At 42.5% G+C, this 16,753-nt stretch overlaps 1 long non-coding RNA gene across 1 annotated transcript; it reads right to left on the bottom strand.

Moving 5' to 3' along the window:
- Nucleotides 1-11,337: 11,337 nt before the first annotated feature.
- On the bottom strand, nt 11,338-12,533 carry LOC122194579 (uncharacterized). Its single transcript, XR_006183898.1, has 2 exons — nt 11,895-12,533; nt 11,338-11,760 (listed from the first exon to the last, which is right to left on the bottom strand). It is a non-coding gene; the product is annotated as an uncharacterized LOC122194579 (long non-coding RNA).
- Between the last annotated feature and the right edge of the window lie 4,220 nt (nt 12,534-16,753).

Genomic DNA, 16,753 nt, shown 5'->3' with positions numbered 1-16,753 from the left:
TCGCCTAGCTCCCCCTGAGATGCAGGAGTTGTCTACACAGCTGCAGGAGCTGCTAGACAAGGGTTTCATTCGGCCAAGCAGTTCACCTTGGGGAGCACCGATCCTGTTTGTGAGGAAGAAGGATGGGTCGCATCGTATGTGTATAGATTACCAGGAGTTGAATAAGGTAACGGTGAAGAACCGTTACCCACTTCTGAGGATAGATGATTTGTTTGACCAGCTTCAGGGAGCGTCTTGGTTCTCCAAGATCGATCTACGCTCTGGGTATCATCAGATGCGGGTTAGAGATGAGGATGTGCAGAAGACTGCTTTCAGGACCATGTATGGTCATTATGAGTTTGTGGTGATGCCATTTGGGCTCACCAATGCTCTAGCCGCGTTCATGGATCTCATGAATCGCGTGTGCCGGCTGATGCTGGATCGGTCAGTGATAGTATTCATAGATGATATCTTGGTGTATTCCAAGACGCAGGAGTAGCACGAGGAGCACCTGAGGGAGGTGCTGGAAGTTTTGAGGAGGGAGAGACTTTTCGCAAAGTTCTCCAAGTGTGAATTCTACTTGCGCGAGGTGCAGTTCATTGGTCACCTCGTCAACCAGAAGGGTATTTTGGTAGATCCGGCCAAGATAGAGGCCGTGATGTAGTGGGAGGTCCCGAAGTCTCCATCTGAGATTCAGAGCTTCCTAGGGTTGGCAGGGTATTACCGGAGATTCATTCAGGATTTCTCCAAGATAGCAGTGCCGCTCACCCGACTGACCAAGAAGTCGGTGGTGTTTCGTTGGGGGCCTGAGCAGCAGGCAGTGTTCGAGACCCTCAGACAGAGATTGTGCGAGACTCCGATCCTTACCTTGCCAGAGGGAGTAGAGGACTTTGTAGTCTACTGTGATGCCTCGACCACAGGTATGGGAGCAGTGTTGATGCTGCGAGGCCATGCGATAGCTTACGCCTCGAGACAGTTGAAGCCTCACGAGGCTAATTACCCTACCCATGATTTAGAGCTGGGAGCGGTTGTGTTTGCCCTCAAGATTTGGAGGCATTATCTTTATGGGGTCCGTTGTACTATCTACACGGATCACAAGAGTTTGAGGTACCTTATGGATCAGCCGAGTATGAACATGAGGCAGAGGAGATGGTTGGATGTGCTAAAGGATTATGATTGTGAGATCCTTTACCATCCAGGGAAGGCCAACGTGGTAGCCGACGCCCTAAGCCGCAAAGTGTCGGCAGCCCCTATCAGAGATCTGTGTTTGAGGATGACAGTGATCACTCCATTGTTGGAGCGGATCAAGGAGGCTCAGGTTGAGGGCCTCAAGGAGGAGAGACAAAAGTGTGAAAGGATAGTGGGCCGAGTAGCTTCGTTCGATTATGACAGTTGGGGGTTGCTGACACTTCACGGGAGAGTGTGGGTACCGTACTGGGGTGGGGTACGGCAGGTATTGATGGATGAGACTCATAAGTCTCGATTTTCTATCCACCAAGGGGCGACGAAGATGTATAGAGATCTTCGACTCGATTATTGGTGGCCCTGCATGAAGCGGGACGTCGCCTGGTATGTTGAGAGGTGCCTGACCTGCAGGAAGGTCAAGGCGGAGCACCAGAGGCCTCACGGCAAGATGCAACCGTTAGACATTCCAGTGTGGAAATGGGAGGACATCACCATGGATTTTGTCACCAAGCTTCCCAGGACCGCACGAGGAGTAGATTCGATATGGGTAGTAGTGGATCGGTTGACGAAGAGTGCTCATTTTATCCCGATCCATGAGAGTATATCGGCAGAAAAGTTAGCCGATATCTATGTGCGTGAGATTGTGGCACGTCATGGAGTACCGGTATCGGTGGTGTCAGACCGAGATGTCCGTTTCACATCCAGATTCTGGAAGCGGTTCCACGACGAGATGGGTACTCGTCTCCATTTCAGCACCGCTTTCCACCCTCAGACGGACAGACAGAGCGAGAGGACGATTCAGACTCTCGAGGACATGCTCAGGGCATGTGTTTTAGATTTCGGTGGCAGTTGGGATACGTATCTTCCGTTAGCGGAATTTTCGTATAACAACAGTTATCATGCGAGCATTGATCAACCTCCCTTTGAGATGCTTTATGGGAGGAAGTGTAGGACCCCGATTTGTTGGGGCGAGGTCGGTCAGCGAGTCATCGGGAGCATAGAGGTGGTGCTCAAGACGACCGAGTTGATCCAGCAGGTCCGTAGTAGACTGCAGACTGCGCAGAGTCGGCAGAAGAGCTATGCCGACAGGAGGCGTTCAGACTTGGAGTTTTGGGTGGGTGATATGGTCCTTCTGAAGGTCTCACCTTGGAAGGGTGTCATCAGGTTCCGGAAGAGGGGCAAGTTGGGCCCTAGGTTTATTGGTCCTTTCAGGGTTTTGGCCCGGGTGGGTCGGGTTGCTTATCGGTTGGATCTTCCTGAGGAGCTTAGTCAGATCCACAACACTTTCCATGTGTCTCAGTTGAGGAAGTGTTTGGTGGATGAGTCAGCAGTCATTCCCCTAGAGGATATTTAGGTTGATAGCAGCCTGAATTATAGTGAGAGGCCGGTCGCGATTTTGGATCGGAAGACAAAGACCTTGAGGAACAAGGAAATTCAGTTAGTGAAGGTGCAATGGCAGCACCGGAAGGGGTCTGAGTGGACGTGGGAGGCTGAGGAGGAGATGAGAGAGCACTACCCAAAGATATTTGCAGATTCAGTCGTAGCAGACTTCGAGGACGAAGTCTGAGATAAGTGGGGGAGAATTGTAACGACCCGTCTCCGGTATGATGATTCCATGGTAATTATTTAGAAGTTTGCAAGAGGGACTCGGCGAGTTCATAGCCTGACTCGCCGAGTAAGGACGGGATTTCGAGCACGTGTTAGTCGGTGACTCGGCGAGTCCATATTCGGGACTCGGCGAGTCTGCCTGCCTGGAAGAAACCCTAAATCCCCGGGTTGCTCACTATTTAAACCACCTTATAGCCCCCAATCTCGCCTCCTTCACCCTCAGAGAGCTGTGAGAAAACCCTAATCCATCCTTGAGTGATTTAAGTGTTATTGTGTGATATTTTGAAGGCTTGAAGAAGAAGAAGAAGAAAGGAGCAAGGGGAAGAAGTGTAGAGCAAAGATTCAAGGGCAAATCAGAATCCATTGAGGTATTCTTCGGATTTCCTCCCCTTTTATGCTTCAAATTTCCATTAGAACTCTTCTAGTAATAGTTTGATGCCTTTCTCAAGCCTTATGATTGTATGGATGCCTTAGTAGATCGAGATATCCTTAGATCTGTTCATTTAGGAGTTGTAGAGCCCGGATCTATTGCCTTTTTGAAGATACCTTGCATGAAAACCCTAGATCTAGCCTTTATTATGCTTTTTGAGCTATTTTATCTTCATGGATGCATATGGGCACGTAAAGATAGAATCTTTACGTGCTAATCGAGTTAAGGGAGTCCAGATATATAAGTTTCATACACTGGATTCAAGCAGAATCGAGTTTTGAGTTGCTGCATGCAAGCGACTCGGCGAGTCGGAAGAACGACTCGGCGAGTCGAGTCGTGAGTCCCCGATTTTCCCTTATTGAGTGATGCTGAGTGGGACCAGTGAGTGGTAGAGTGGACTCAGCGAGTTTGAGGTCAGACTTAGTAATGGAGGGACTCGGCGAGTTGTTCATACAACTCGGCGAGTCCAAGGCAATCTTCTTAGCTTGAAGAACAACTCGTCGAGTTGTTCATACGACTCGGCGAGTCGGATGCAGATTGCCTGAGTTGTGGATTCGAAAGGGAACTCGGCGAGTTGATGCCATACTCGACGAGTAGCAGCGAGTAGGGTTGAGAAGTGAGAATAGGGACTCGGCAAGTTGGCGGTCCAACTCGGCGAGTCAGGTCAACTGTGGGTTGACTTTGACCAGGAGAGTTGACTTTGACCAAGGGTAAAAGAGTCATTTTACCCCAGTGCAGTGATTAGCATTTGATTCAGTGTGTTATGGATATGTAGCCGGGGAGATACCGGAGCAGCAGCAGTTAGCTTCCAGAGCCATACACACAGCAGCCAGTTCACGAGGTGAGTTTCCTTTCAGTAGGAACGGGTCTAAGGCCACAATGCCGGCCTGTTCAGTTAGCAGTAGTTCCTGGACTTCGGTCCAAGGCAGTAGTTAGTATGTTTGACGCCTCCGTGGCTCAGACAGGATTTATGTGTTTATGCCAGTTGATATGTTATGCTATGCTGTGTTCAGTTAGTTCGGGCTTCGGTCCGATGCAGGGGACGGGGTCCCAGTCAGTTTCGGACTTCGGTCCGATGTAGGGGACGGGGTCCCAGCCAGTCAGCTTTGGACTTCGGTCTGATGAAGGGGACGGGGTCCCAGTTAGTTAGCCCGGACTTCGGTCCGATGCAGGGGACGGGGTCCCAGATAGTTAGTCCGGACTTCGGTCCGATGCAGGGGACGGGGTCCCAGTCAGTGGGCAAGGCCCAATATGTGCTTTATATGTATTGTATGGTATGTGGTAGTTTGGGGGAGCTCACTAAGCTTCGTGCTTACAGTTTCAGTTTTGGTTTCAGGTACTTCCGCAAGCAAAGGGAAGAGCTCGGGATGATGGCATCGCACACACCACAGCTTCAGTTTTATTCCTGGGAGTTGATTCAGTTTCTTGATTATGATATGTTTCAGTTATGATACAGTTTTCCTCACAGTATTTTTATTATGATTGAGAAACATAGTGTGTGGTTTTATGATATGATACTCAATTTATGGTTTTTGGTTATATTGAAAAATGAAATTTTTGGGTCGTTTCATGATTTTTTCAAAACAATTCGGGTTTCGGGTCAACCCGAATAACCCGATTAAGAATTTATTACCAAATTTTTTTTAGTGCGTTGAATGACATGAATTCAAGATCCCATGAGATTTTACAACTAATACATATTTTTTATTTAAACAAACCAGACAGTAAAATTACTATGTATAGAGATGTATAAAATGACATAACTTTCCTCTCTTCTTAATGGAGTAGGGTTGTGTTGTAACAGTTTTACGAATTTTATTCACTGTTTACATTACTAATAAGGTAAAATAAACTCCAAAATATCATATGGTATACCAACTTTACAATTTAAATCCCTATACATGTGGATTATGTATTAAAATAGCACAACATAAATTCATCTTACATTTCAACCTCAACCTGACTAACCCGATTAACCCGACCCTACAAATCCGAAACCCGATTAACCCGAACCCGACTAACCCGTACCTTATTAGGGTCGGGTTTCGGATGAATATTTTTTCTAAAAAAACCCGACCAACCCGACCCGTTTAACCCGAAACCCGATCGGGTTAACTCGATTAACAGCCCTACTCCTCACCATCATTCCTTAGCATCCTAAGTTTAAGTCTAGAAATAAATCATTATTCCTAGTTCGCTTAAACTAATGCAATGATGCCAACTGTGACATCCCCATTTTCATGGCCAGAAAAGACCGATTTTGTTTATGCTTTATAAAAATCAAAGTATCTATTTTAATAAAAAATGTTGCGGAATTTGTTCCCAGAAAAACATGATAAATATGTTATCAAAGCATTTCCGAATAAATGTATTTTTGTTCATTTTAAAACATTTGGGATGTCATCACAATACAGAAACATAAGCATAAACAGAACTTACATTCATTATCATTAGTGATTTATATCTCCTTAATCTCTCAGTGTAATGTAACTTCATATTGACACCTGTGATACAAATAAACTGAGCGGGTCAGGTTGGGAAACCTGGTGAGTACATAGGGTTTTCAACCTACAATATTATAATTATTATGTTTAATCATCAAACAACTAATCCAATTACCCATCCCCATTATCTTCGTTATTCTTAAGGGTCTACCCTAAGAATCATCTATTCTACATTCATTCATTCCGAAGTCCATCGCTTCCAGGGTTCATATGACAGACACTAAGTCCATAGCTGCCAATGCTCATTTGTAAAGCACTAAATCCATAACTGCTAATCTTAATTTATCGGGCACTAAGTCCATAGCTACCAACGTTTATCTAATAGGTACTAAGTCCATAGCTACCATCGTTTCTCTAACAGGTACTAAGTCCATAGCTACCACTGTTTATCTAATAGGCATTAAGTCCATAGTTGCCGATGTTATTTATTAGGCACTAAGTCTATATATGACAATGTTTACTCATAGCATCTTTCATCTCTCATCGTTCATCTACCCATGTTTTACCCAACAGATTCGTAGATATAAAATACATATATAGTTTAAATCATTTAAAACATGTATAAAATCGTTCATCTAGCATAGAAAGCAAGTATTCAAATAATATGCACACATAGCACATAATTTATATAAAATACTTCATATATATATATATATATATATATATGTAATATGAAAGTAACTATGCACTCACTTGTTAAAGTGATGATTCCAAACTCAGGCAGCGCTTCGCTTCTAACGATTCTATTTTCCTTCGACGAAACCTAGCATTATTATCGCTAAGTTTTAGTCTAATCTTTAGTGCAACTAATTATTAGTCTAGATTCATCATTAACTCAAAGTCTACTTTCATGATCTATCAAGTAAGGAACGACCATGTAGGATCATATCGGAGGTAGGCTCCGTTTGATATACAAAGTATACTGTTTGGAAATCCCACTTTAAACACCTCACTAAATCACAGCCTAGACATCATCCCCGTAAGTAGATCAATCAGTATAACGACTTGGAATCACTGATAAATCTTTTTTATAAGTTCATAATAATGATAATGAACTTAAACATAAGTTATACTTAAAGTAGGGTAAACATAACTCACTTACAACGAGTTTTTTTCTCAAAACCGGACTTCGCTGAAGCAGTAATTCTGAGCCGAAAGCTCTTATTTTCGGAGCCGTCGGGAGCTCCGAGGCTTCCTTCTCGTGCTAGGGAGTTACCTTAGGCTTTGGGGGGTTAAAGAGAGTTTGTAGAGAGAGAAAGAAGGGTTTGAAGGTGTGAGAAATGAGCTTCACCCGACACCTCTATTTATAGGCTGGAAAACAGCTCTACTCGTTGAGTAGGAGTACCTACTCATCGAGTCCATCGCACATGTCACCTTCTGGTGGCAAGCCTTGGGGAGGAAGCAACGGCCAGGGTTTCGCCACGTCACCCGATTTCGCACAGCTCATTCCCGACTTAGAAAAATCATAACTTTCCCATACGAGCTCCGTTTTTGACGTTCTTTATCTCCACGTGTAGTTAAAAACAAGATATACAACTTTCCTTTTGACTCCATCGGCTAATTCTTGACCGATCTTAAATTTAACAGTAGGATGAGATTATACTGCTAAATGACCGCGAAAAAATCGTAACTCCTTCATACATACTCCGTTTTTGTCTATATTTTTATTTTTGAGTTCCTATTAATGAGATATTCAACTATCATTTAGGTTGCGTAGGCCAAAAAGCGCTCGAACTAAAATTCGAGTTTCGGGCCGTGCACTGCTATGTGAAATCTTAGAAAATTCATAACTTCCTCATACGAAGTCAGATTTGGGCGTTCTTTCTATTGAAACTCTTTTTATAATATATTCTACGACTTCCGTTTAGATTACTAAGGCTAAAAAGTCCTCTATCATAAATTCACTATTTACGTCTCCTAGTGTCGTGTCGGTTTTGCCGTAAAACTTCGATGAGCCATAACTTCTTCGTTATAACTCAGATTTCGGCGATGTTTATATGTATGGAACCCTTGTAACATATACTACAACTTGGTTAAGATCAATCCTTGTAAATAATATTCCATCAAAAAACTCATTTTTGACTCTCATTGTCTCTAAATTAACTAGCCCGAATATGCGGGTGTTACAGTACGATCACTACGAGTTCCAGGTTATTCCATTCAGACTGACCAATACACCAGTCATATTCATGGACCTTATGAATCGGGTGTGTAAACCCTACTCGCATAAATTTGTGATCGTTTTCATCGATGACATATTGATATATTCACGAACCAAGGAAGAACATGGACAACACTCACATTTAATTATGGAACTATTAAGAAAAGAAAAACTTTATGAAAAGTTATCTAAATGTGAGTTATGGATTAACGAAGTGCATTTCCTCGGCCTTGTGGTCAGCAGTAAAGGGATTCATGTCAATCCCGCAAAGATCGAATCAATTAAGGATTGGAAAGCACCAACGACGCCAACCAAAATACGCCAATTCTTTGGGCTTGCAGGCTATTATCAGAGATTCATCGATAACTTCTCCAAGATAGCCAAACCTCTCATCCTAACCCAAAAAAATAAATTTTCGATTGAGGAGACAGATAAGAGTCTACCTTCTAGAAATTGAAACAATTGTTGTGCAGTGCACCAATTTTGTGTGTTCTAGAGGGCACAAAAGGCTTTGTAGTATTCTGTGATGCCTCTCACCAAGGTTTGGGATGAATATTGATGTAAAGAAATAAATTCATTGCATATGCATCCAAATAACTTAAGCTAAACAAGACCAACTACACTACCCATAACTTAGATTTAGGAGTTGTAGCGTTTGCCTTAAAGATTTGGAGACAGTACCTCTACGGAACGAAGTGTGTCGTGTTCACCGACCATAAGGAGCTCAACATGAGACAACAAAAGTGTTTCGAATTTCTAAATGATTACAAATGTGAAATTCGTTATCATCCTGGTAAAGCAAATATCATAGCAGACACTTTAAGCAGGAAAGAGCGAGAAAAGCCACTTTGTGTAAAGGATCAAACCCTAACAATCCACTCCAATATCACCACTCAAATTCGATACGTTCAACTAGAAGAGCTTAAACTCGAAAATTCCACATAAAAGAAAACCTGCAATGAATGGACAGACAATCCGACCTCAAAGAAGATGGAACACAATATTTCATGAACTGAATTTGGACCCCAAAGTTTGATTAAGTCAGGAGCCTAGTCCTAAATGAAGCTCACAAGTCGAGATATTTGATACATCCCGAATCAAATAAGATGTATCTTGATCTTAAGAATCTTTATTGGTAGCCCAACATGAAGGCAGAGATCGCCACCTATGTCAGCAAATGCTTGACTTGCTCTAAAGTCAAAGCAGAGTACCATAATCCATCTGGTACACTACAACAATCATCAATCCCAGAATGGAAATACAAATAGATAACCATGGACTTCATAACAAAGTTTACAAGAACCACGATTTGCATATCATCCATAGACGGATGACCAGAGCAAAATAAAGATACAAACTTTGGAAGACATGCCCCGTACTTAGGTGATAGACTTTAGTAATTCATGGGATACTCACTCACCAGTAGTTGAGTTTTCATATAACAATAGTTATCACACTAGCATAAAGGTTGCTCCATTTAAGGCCTTGTATGGATGTAGATATCGTTCTCTGATATGTTGGGCAGAAGTTGGAGATACCGGTTAGTCCGAAAGCATGTTGTAGATAGTCTACACACTGGCCCTAAGATCATCCATGAAACAACAGAGATAATTGTTTACATAAAGGAACAATTAAGGTCGCACGTAGTCATCAGAAAAGCTATGCTGGCACAAGACGCAAACCCTTAGAATTAAAAGTAAGAGATCGTGTCCTACTAAAGGTCATACATGGAAATGTGTCATCATATTTGGAAAATGAGGTAAACTAAACCCCCGTCACATCAGACCTTTTTGACATCCTGGCAAGGGATGTCCCGATGGCTTACAAACTTAAATTACCTCAAGAACTCAACAAAGTTCACAATACCTTCCGCATGTGTAATCTTAAGAAGTGTCTCTCTAATGAGAACCTTGTTTTTCCTTTCGATGGGATCCAGGTCAACATTAAACTTCACTTCGTGAAGGAATCGAGGGAGATCATGGATCGAGAAATCAAAAGCCTCAAACAAAGCTGCATACCTATAGTAAATTCCCGATGGAACTCTCGTAGAGAGCCGAAGTTTACTTGGGAACGAAAGGGCCATACGAAACAAAAGTATCTGTAATTTTTCATCGGTGCTCCCTCCACTGCTGGAACGAACTAATAGTAGAACAAAGTATCCTAGAACTTAATAATTTCGGGACGAAATTCCCTTAAAGGGGAGGTAATGTGACATCCCAAAATTTAGGTCAAAGACTGTGAACGGTCAAGTTCACAGTAAATCTCTAAGTAATTTGACTCATTAAGTGTTAGTGCATCTTCTATAAAAAATAAATGAGTTCATTTCAACTATTATAAGATACCAGATAGTATCTTACTTCCAAATATATAAACTGGCAAACGAATCAAGTAGTTGTGAGCAAAGAAAACCTTCTAGCCTCGTAGTACATGTTTCCATGTTTCTGAAAATATAAAGAACGTGTAAAACGGAGCTCGTATGCAAAAGATACAACCATGTTAAGAATCCAAACCAATATAATACTGATTTTCATAAAACTGCAAAAACTGTTTCTATCCATTGAGAGACTTGCACACCTCAGATAGAAATTCCAAAAATGTTTTTGGACTGAGGTCATAATATATTATTTAATTTCTTGCTTGAAGTGTTTTTAGTAAAGAGATTTATAAAAGTAAAAAAAAAAAAATCAGACTTTTTTGGATTAATTCTTGGAGTTCTATAACTCGAAAAATTAATCTGTTTGAACTTTTGAAATACTTGAACTAAACTCTATCATTCATCATTTTCAGAAAAATTATTTAATATCAAGATTGATGACACACAAATCGATAACACAAATCGATAAAAAACTGTTTTGTAAAGTTTTAAATGCCACAAGTGTGACATTACCTATTTTGGTACCATAAGTTATGAACTTTAACACAAATATTCAATCATATATTATTGAATATTCTTTTTATATAAATTTTATCCCTTACTTACCATCTAATTTTCAAAAATACACACAAATAAATGCTCAATCTACTCTAATAAATGAAAATGACTTTGCCACATGTCATTCTCTCATAAGATTAGCCACATGTCATTTTGTCATAATTTAAAATATATTTAATTTCCACTTGTCATTATTTTGATTTTCATTTTCAATATATCATTGATTTGCTTTCTATAAATTAAACCTACCATAATGATTATCAAATTTTAAATTTCAAATTTAATTCCAAATAAATTTACAGTTTAAACCTTTATGTTTAATATTTTGTTATAATTAACCCGTTTAGTACACACTAAACTCATAATTTTAATTAATTTATTATTTGCATATTTTTTTCTCATAATTTTCATTTATTTCAATTTCAAATTCAAATAAAATTTTTATTTAATCGTTCGTACTTAACATTTTGTTTTAATCAACCCGTATATTATACGGTCTCACAACTAGTTAAATTAATATATCAATACATACACATAATACACGGGAAAATTCATTATTTACAAATTTCACACAAAATACACGTATTAAATGACAACTATTCATTCTTACAAATCTAAAATTACACACATAAAGAAATGTGTTGTCATTTCTCAAGCTTTCTTCCACTCTTCCTTCAACCAATAGTCCAATACCCCACTCAAACACAACCCCCACATTGTTAAAAATCAACAACTGATCACAAATGTTTGATCCACAAACAACCAACAACAATTGAAATCTTAAACTGAAGATTTATCTTTTCTTTATTTTCTGCCTGCGTCTTCGTTTCCAGTCAAGAACCTTTTTGTTCTTGTTCTCGTGAGTACCTGCAAACAATAAGAACGGCCTCATTTCTTTTCCCTCCTTCCTGTCGATCACAACAAAGCCAAAAAAAACCCACTGATGTCTTCCTTTTTCCTCCTGTAAAAAATCAAACCCAAAAACCCACAAAAAATTCCACTGATTTCAGTCAAAACAGAAGAAAAAAAAAATAATAATCAATAAAGAAAACGGAAGCAACAGGGAGGCTGCCGGAGCAGCCCCCATCCACTCACCTGCAACCGCCGGCGCAAAACCTCCATCGACTTCATGGCAGCCTCCCACCATCGCCACCTTTAGCCTTCGTTGTTTTCTAACTCAGATCGACCTTCACTTCCACTCCTTCGCAGATTTCGTCTTAAGCCAGGCTGCTCCTTTCGATTCCCTCCATCTGAAACTCAATTTCGCATCCTTCTCTTCTTCTTTCATCGAGCAAACACCACCGAAGCCCCCACCTGCGTGCCTTGTTCTACCGAACCCCTCTTCTCCCTCGCTCTCTCTTTCTTCTTCCTGTCGACCAACGACCTGCGAGGATCTCGTCTTCGTCCCTGCTGCTGCTCGCGACGCGTTACCGGACTCCCATCGGACAGTTTTTCCTTCGCACCTCGCAGACGGACGAGAACAAAAGCAGCCTTGCTGCTTCTCCCTTCATTCTTCGGCCTCGTCGTCCCCCGGAGACGGCCTTCTTCTCGTGATCGATCGACCGTGCCGCCTGCGAGCCTTCGTGCTTCCCTCTCGCCGTCTTCTTTCATCTGTTTCGCTCCTTCGTATCCCTCTTTTCCTTTGCCCGATCAACGAATGACAACGCGCACAAAAAGCCCAAATTTTCTTTCAACTTTGATGAATTAACAAAATAACCCCCCTACTACAACATTCGTCTTAGAAATCAGTACCAAACCCCCAAATATTGAAGCCATTTATTCAAAATAACCCCTCCTTAGTTATTTTTAGCAAAACAAATCCCAATATTCAAACATTGATTTAAATTAAGCATTTCATCCCCTCCTTTGGAGATTTCTTAGCAAAATCAGTCCAATTCCCAAACTTAAATTCCATTTAAACCATTTCAGTCCCTCCCTTTATTTATTTTAACCAAAGCAGTCCTATTTTGGTTAATTAAATTACCAAATAGCCTCCAATAGTTTAAATTCGTTACGAAATGGTCCCAAAAGTATTTCAAAGTTCAAGAATTGTGTTTTTGCGGTTTCTCACGTCAAGCTTCTCAAAATAAACTGGTTCTGTACAAATCAAACTCACACTTCTAGGGTGGGTGCTTACGACCCCTTTTTAATATTTATAATTATTTCGGTGGATGGGGTGGCGGGGATTTAGGGTGTCCTTGTAGGAACATGTAACACCGTGAATTTCAAAATATTTTTTCACAAATTATAAAAACATTTCTCATTTAATTTCACAAAAACATTAAGTTTAAAACTCCCAAATCACATCATACAAAATCCCAAAATCAAAGATATCAAAAATCCCATGCGTGTGTACAGATCAAGTCGGCGCCTTCCCACGGTCCTCGCTAGTACCTGAAATAACAACACTAACACTGTAAGCACAAAGCTTAGTGAGTTCCCCAAAATACCATACACATAACACATAATAGCCACTCGAGGTTATAACTCTATGGGTCCGTGCACCCAAACTCTATGAACCCTCAGGTTCTAACTCTGTGAACCTTCCGGTTCCAACTCTAAAACATGCACAGCATAAATCACATAGAATAATGCAGTACAGCACAACACATACATATAGCATACAAATACTCTGTTCACGTAACTCTAGTTACCTACTCAAGGTAAAGTATAGTGAGAAGACTCACCTCGCGTATCTCGATAACTCGCGAATCCTGGAATCACTCGTGCTCGATCCTCTAAGCTATAATCCTCCTATAACATCATATGTCTCTTAATTAACACTTTTACCACTAAGGTTGACTACCCCTATCAAGTCAACACTGGTCAACTCTGGTCAACGGTCAACGGTCAACTTTGACCGGACTCGGCGAGTGCACTAGGGCGACTCGGCGAGTCTAAGCGTTTTCACCAACTCTCTAGGATTCCCTTTTTGACACGTCGAGTATTCCCCTGACTCGACGAGTTCCACCTGGTATGAATCGCGGGGCCATCCCGACTCAACTCGTCGAGTCTCAAGAACAACTCGGCGAGTTCCAGTTCGACTCAGTCCACCTGTCAGCCCTCTCTAACTCTCCCTGACTCACTGAGTCAACTCATAACTCGGCTGGACCACTCACAGAGTGGTCAAGGACAATTTTCATGCTACTCGCCGAGTCTATTCTTCAGACTCAAACTTGCTTCTGAGGTCAGATACGCTCCAACAACTCATAGATCTGGCCCTCCTAAGCTAATTCATCACGTAAAGTCCATAACTTGGTGCTCATAACACACCCCATGACTCATAAATGGTGTTTTGACCTTAAGTACAAAGACCCCAATCCAAAACCCTCATGGATTCATAAAAAGCTTGGGCAAAGGGACACTCTGGACCCCCAAAGGTCCAGATCTATAACCTAACTCACTTAAGGGACCAAGGAAGCACTAGATCTAACCACAAAAGGGCTCAATAAGCCCTAAATCAACATAAACATCAACATAACAGAGAATAGCTCGAAAGTAGTACCTCAAATGTGATGTTTTGGCCTCAAATCTTTCAGGAAGTGGCTCCTCTTGATTCCCCTTAGCTATTGCTTCCTTTCCCTTGCAATATAACACCTCCAAGGTCAATAATGGCTCCTTACTTTGCTCCAAACGCTCAAACTCGCTAGGGTTTCACTCAGGGGTCTGGTGAGCACAAATGACGGCCTTAAGACCCTTTAAATAGGTCCCAAACCCGAGAAATTAGGGTTTCATTAAACAACGCGGACTCGCCGAGTCCAGGCGCGAACCCGCATCCAGAACCGCGATCCTACTCGGCGAGTCTGAGCTCCAACTCGCTGAGTCCCCTCACAAAACACCAAAAACATAAGCATAAAAGATACCTGGAAATCCGGGCTGTTACAACTCTCCCCCACTAGAACTAGACTTCGCCCTCGAAGTCTCACTCTGGAAATAGCTTCGGATGCTGCTCACGCATCTCACACTCTGGCTCCCAGGTCATCTTTGATCCCTTCTAATGTTGCCACTGAACCAACACCAGGGGTACCTCCTTGTTCCTCAGAACCTTGATTTTCCGATCTCTGATGGCCACTGGTCTCTCGGCATAATTCAGGCTCGCATCCACCTGAATATCCTCTAATGGAACCACTGCCGACTCTTGAATCTACACAATCCTGCATGCTTAGCGCTTCGTCGAGGAGCTCTTCGGCTTGGTTCCCAAACCAACCGTCTACTAATCTGGATACAAGAAGCTATTGTTGGGGAAGTTTCCAAACTCCCAACTCTTGAATCTACACAATCCTGCATGCTGACTCTGTCACTGACTACTAATACGAAAACATCTCTTGCTAACCGTTCTCAGGATCCTCATTCCGACTCACTTGAGCCCCTACAGGTGGTTCTCCAATCTTGGATTCCAACCAGCTTCTAACCATCTCGATTACATGAACTAACCGCTGGAAAGGTCCTCGAACTTCCAATTCTGAACTTCTCAATCCATCAATCACTATGCTACCATCATTTCTTCTCAGAGGTCGCGCACTTATTCTGGGTGTGCGTGGCTCTTATCCTTGTGTACTCGGAGGGTTCTCCCCCACTTGGATTTGGCTAGCTCCTTACTGCCCACTGGTCGAAAGGATTTCCAACCCTCCTTCCATTTAAAGGGTGATATGCTGTCCGCCGACGTTTACCCTTGCCAGCGCTCCAACTATCTCTCACCAGATCCTCACCCTTCTTGCTATCTGACTGTGCACCCTTCAATCCTTAACTGTATTTGCTTTAGGGACTACATCCTGATAACCTGCGTTTGGGATGTACATCCCCAACCCACTTCCTTACTGACCGCTAGCTACTCCACTAAAAACTCTGGATTATCACTACTGAGAATATAACTGATCATTACCCGACTAACGCCTTCCGTAAGTAGTAAGGCACTACTGAATCTTACACACACATGCTACAGTCACCGCATCTAAAGTAACCTGATCTAGAGGGAACGACATCCAATTCATCATTCTAATTCCAAGGTATGCAGATGGCATAACACTCAGTCACAAGCAGGTAATATGATACCCCAATACATACGCTTATAAATATCGCTGTAGCAACATAACAATAATATCTTGAATAATAATTGACAGGAAGGTAAAAGATACATATCTCCAACACCCAACGCTGCTCGAATCCCTGCTGAAATCTACCGGAAAACTCGGCTCCGGGCCATAGGCGCCCTTGCCCGGCCCTGACGACCGTTGGCGACACTCGAAGTCCCAGGGGCAGGAGCTGGCACCTGCCCTGCTGTATACAAACTCGGACAGTGGGCCTTCTTGTGGCCCCTATGACTGCAATGGAAACATAACGGATCAAGTCCCTAGGCGATGGTAACAACACAGTCTATGCTAAAATGACCAATCTGGCCGCACTTGAAACACCCAGCATCACCACCGCTTCTACACCTGCACACACCCATGTGCGTCCTTCCGCACTTCCCGCATCGACTGCGGCTCTGAGAGTTCCTTGTCCTCAAATCCGAACTCTTGAGCCTCTTACCCGAACCGGTGGCTACCTGAGTCTCATCCATTTTCCTCTTTCTTTCTGACTCCCTGCCCGACTCTTGCTCCTGCGTTACCCCATCGGCAACGCCCGTCGACTGAACAAAAGCTGTCTGATCCTGGAGCCTCGCGATCAATCTATCAGTGATCCTCGCAACCATGTCGGGCAGATCCTCGCGAATGGCTCGCGTAACCTCCTCAACTATCCAATCATGCAAAGGTCTCTCTTGGAGACAGGGTGCCCCACTCACCCCTGTCCCCTGATGGAAAAAACTAGAAATGGGATCTCTTCTCCTGTTGGATCCCTGCTCTCCATAAGAATCGGGACCAAGATAAGCCCCAATCTGTCCTGAAACTATCCCGGCCTTAAAGGCCTCAAGATGACTGTCCATGAGCTCCACAATGGCCTCCCTAACCGAACCG

This window comes from Lactuca sativa, chromosome 6 (assembly GCF_002870075.4).
Source record: "Lactuca sativa cultivar Salinas chromosome 6, Lsat_Salinas_v11, whole genome shotgun sequence".
Classification (NCBI taxonomy): Eukaryota; Viridiplantae; Streptophyta; class Magnoliopsida; order Asterales; family Asteraceae; genus Lactuca; species Lactuca sativa.
Note: the sequence above shows the minus strand (reverse complement) of the source record. Positions and strands in the feature narration are given on the sequence as shown.